We start from the raw sequence: 4393 nt of genomic DNA on the forward strand, positions 1-4393 counted from the left end.
CAGAGAGAGACAGAGAGACAGAAGGCGAGAAATCACCCCCCAGAGGGGATGGCCATGCTGCAATCCCTTCTCCTCCATTCTCCTCTTGGGATCTTGGACACACACACACACACGCCCGGCATGAGTTTAAGCCACTGGGTCTGGGACTCGAACTGTGGTTGATTACATGGGAGTCCAGTGACATAGCCATTATGCCAACTGCTGGTTCCTCTTTTGAGAATTATTTATTTATTCTTTCCATTTGTTATTATTATTTTTTAATTTGACCAGAGAGAAACAGAGAGAGAAAGGGAGAAAGCAAGCCACCAGGTCCAGGACTCAAATCGCAGTTGACCATGTGGGAATCCAGCACCTTTAACCACCACACCACCTGCTGGTCCCTATGTTCTTAGTGTTTTTGCCTTTTCTTTGTCTTTTCATTGTCTTCTATGCCCTGTTCTCCTCTCCGCCTTAACAACCTAGGATTGGGCCCTTCTCTTCTCATCCCTGAGGTGGTAGAACTTGGGGCTACTTTGACTTCACCTGTGTGCTGGGTAAGCAGAGAGGAGAGCAGACATGTACTGTGGGAGGTGAGAGCAGGTGTAAAACATCCACCCACTCCACAGCCTGCCCAGGGCAGCTCAGTGACCCTCTAGAGCAAGAAAACAAAGAGGAGACATTGACAAAGAAGGTCTATCCCTGTGTGACCAGCTGGTGTCCATGGTCCTGATGCAGAAGTTGAGGATAGAGATGCCAGAAGAGAGATACCTGGATTACCTCCAAGGCTTCTCTGCCTCCTGACAATGAGATGTGACATTTTCAATGACTCTTTACAGGACTGGCAGTTAATTAGCCTGTGATTGATTGAGTAGATACATCAACAAATATTTATTTAACCACTAGCTGGGGATTGTCCTCTGAATCTTGGTAAATCTATTCTGGAAAATATCATCAAAACAAGCAAATGCTCTCAGGAAGAAGGACACAGAGAGAAATGGGGTGGCTGCTAGTGAGACAAAGCAATCTTGATAAAAGGAAACCAGTGCTAAAAGCATTCTCACCTTGGTGAAGGGAGTGTGGTAGATTGATTATGACTTTTTTTTTTTTTTCTCTTAAAGAAGGCTGTTGCCATAGGGCGTGTGTACTTGCTGGAGAGAGACAGAGTGAGGGAAAGTGAGAAATTACTTCCCTGGGGGATGGCCATGCCACAATCTCTTCTCATTTATCCTCCTCTCTGGATTTTTAATACACACACATGTGCCCAGCATGATTTTCAGGCTGCTGAGTCCAGGACTAGAACCATGGTCAGCCATATAGGAGTCCAGCACATTAACTACCACGCCACCTGCTGGCCTCTATGATTCTTATTTTTCACAATTCCCTGTATTCACACCCATTGCAATATGACTAAGAAGCCCCATTTATCAAGAGGAGGGGTTTATTTCCCACTCCCTTGAATTTAAGCTGTTCACATGTTTTGCCTTGGCCAACAGAATGTGGTGGAAAGATTTTCCGTATCGGTTCCAAGCATGTCTTAAGAAACCCTATGCACTGCTCTGTTTCAGATCTCCATTGCACCATGGGAATAAACCTGGGTTAGCCTGATGGTAGATGAGTGGCACATGGCATAGCCACACAGCCAAATGCACTGACCCAGATGTCAGCAAACAACTGCCAGACACAAGGAGCAGTCCATCCTAGACCAGTCAGTCTCTAGGTCATCTTCCAGATGACCACAGATGCATGATGAGACCAGCTTAAATGACCAAGGCTGGCCAGGACTGGCTGAATAATTCAGCTAACCTGTAGACTCAAGCAAAATTAAATTGCTGCTATTTTAAATGACTGAATTTTGAGAAGATTTGTTAGGCAGCCTAGCTCCCTGGTACAGAGAGGAGCTGCCAGCCTGTTTCTGCACTGTAAGTGGCAAGCATTAGTTTTGTGCTGGACTATAAGAATTGTCCACAAGAATACTTCATTTTATAGAAATACACACACACACACACACACACATTTAATTAATAATAGAGAGCTCGTGCATATGGGAAAGAGAGGCACCAACAGTTTCCAGTCACATTTCTTCCAGCTCTGCAGTTCAGTATGCTACTCACCGCACCACAGAGGCTGGATCATGTTCAAGATATATTAAATTTCATTTTCTTAAGCCAGATGGAATGTATGAGGCAATAATAATTACATCTTTACTTTTAGTGATTGGTTTAAATGCCAATAGTCCCTAGTGTCTGGGGAAGATGGGTCAGTGAGGAGAAAATCCTAGCTGTGGGGTAGAACTGAGTGGGGGAAAAGCATCTGTAGGAGGGCCGAGAGCTGGTTATGGGAAGGGACAGTTTTGTCATCGTCTTCTTCTTCTCCTTCTTCTTTTTTAAATGTAGTTACTCATTTCTTCAAAGAGAGAGAGAGACAGAGAAGAGAGAGAGGGAAACAGATACTTCCAGAGAGGTCGTCTCATTGTCATCTGCCCCCAGCCTCAGCCAGCCAGGATCTCAGGTGCACGCAGGCACCTGGCACACACAGGGAGACTTGGGACATGAGGCCGAGGTCTTCTCATATGACTTCAGCATCCCAGAGCCTTGTGTACTGCTGCACCCCGCAGCCGGCTGGAAGGGGCTATTACTGATGTGCCACATTTTCCTGTTAAATGATGCCCTATGATCCAGTTCTGTCCCACTTTGCCTGAACATAACCTGGGCAGAACCGAAGACAGAGCAACTGTGACCCACAGCACAATAATCAGGTAGAGGAGGCAATGACAGAGACCGAGGACAGGAGGCATAGCAGGTGTTTCCATGGCACTTCCTGCGTGGGGGGACGACTCTATGCACTTTGTACATTAACCTACTAATGCTCGGCAGCAACCCTATGGGAAACACGTTTCTACCAGCCTCCCAGAGAGTAAAGTACTTAGGAAGACACTCAACAAATGAAAAATAAGTAACAGGACCAGCAGATGCTGTAATGGTTATGTCACTGGAGTCCCACATAGTCAATTGTGGTTTTAGTCCTGTCCCTGGTTACTTAAAACACACTGGGCGCATATGTGTGTGTGCCCAAGATCCCAAGAGGAGAATGGAGGAGAAGGGATTGTAGTGTGACCATCCCACTGGGGGGGTTATTTCTCCCTTTCTGTCTCTCTGTCTCTCTCTTGTGTCTCTGGCAAGCACACGTGTCCTATAGCAAAAATATCTCTTAAAAAAAAAGAAAGAAAGAAAAACAAGCAACAAGAAGAAAAAACTAAGTCCTAAATAAATATGAAGACTCAATCCAATGGTAAGAAACACACTGTGAGCTTGGATAGAAAGACAGTGTTACAGAGAGGTCAATTTTCCTTATGTTAATTTATAAATTTAACATGATTCCAGTAAATATACTGTAGCAATCAGAATTCAGTTAAGTAAGAGGGACTGTGAAAAATTTGTGAAGGGCTAACAGGTGGTATAGTGATTAAGATGGCTGGATTCCATGTAGTCAACTGTGTAGTCAGAGTCCCAGACCTGGTGGCTTGAAAAACATTCTGGGCACATGTGTATACATGCCCAAAATCCTGAAAGGAGGATGGAGGAGAGGGGATTGTGACATGACTATTCCTCTGGGAGTGCTTTCTTGTTTTCTCTCTCTTGTTTCTGGTGAATGTTTGTGCTCTATAGCAAATTAAAAAAAAAAAAAAGTGTGTGAAGAGTGGAATTAAAGTTCAAGTTTATTTTGGTGCAAAAATTTTGAAATCCAAGCATAGATTTTATTTTTTTGGAGAGGTTTTTTCGCTATAGAGCGCGTGCGCTCACCAGACAGACAGAGACAGAGAGACAGAAAGCGAGAAATCACCCCCCAGGGGGGATGGCCATGCTGCAGTCCCTTCTCCTCCATTCTCCTCTCAGGATCTTGGGCACGCACGCACACGCGCCCAGTGTGAGTTTTAAGCCACCAGGTCCGAGATGTGAACTGCGGTCGATTACGTGGGAGTCCAGCGGCATAGCCATTATTCTAACTGCTGGTTCCCCAAGCATAGATTTTTCATTATATGGATTTTCCACGCGCTTTTTGAAGATCCTGCTTACTGGCGTGCTAGGCCTCAACAGAGGGAACTCTATCCAGGCACAAGTGAAAAAAGGAGCCCAAACCCAAATGATGCCAGGGAGACTGAGTGGAGGGCAGAGAGAGGTGACAGCCCAGGAGCCTGCACTGTGGAGGGATCTGGGCCTGCAGAGGGTGGGTGTGGGCTGGGTTTCCCACCCTGATCCTAAGGCACATACTTGGTAAGTGGAATGGCACTCAGACTTGTCTGGAGTGTTGACTTTGGGATTGAAGCCTCGTGCCCTTCCTTTTATTTATTTATTTTTTTAAACATCAAGTGCATTTAGATGAAATGAAGTGTCTAGCTTCTCTTTGAATCCTGTCA

The 4393-nt window shown here is 45.3% G+C and overlaps 1 protein-coding gene across 1 annotated transcript in view; it reads right to left on the reverse strand.

Annotated features, from left to right (window-relative positions):
- Positions 1-4393, reverse strand: part of PCSK2 (proprotein convertase subtilisin/kexin type 2) — a 317851-nt gene that overhangs the window by 29682 nt on the left and 283776 nt on the right. The window lies entirely within an intron of this gene.

The sequence above is a fragment of the Tupaia chinensis genome, unplaced genomic scaffold (assembly GCF_000334495.1).
Source record: "Tupaia chinensis unplaced genomic scaffold, TupChi_1.0 Scaffold000101_1, whole genome shotgun sequence".
NCBI lineage: Eukaryota > Metazoa > Chordata > Mammalia > Scandentia > Tupaiidae > Tupaia > Tupaia belangeri.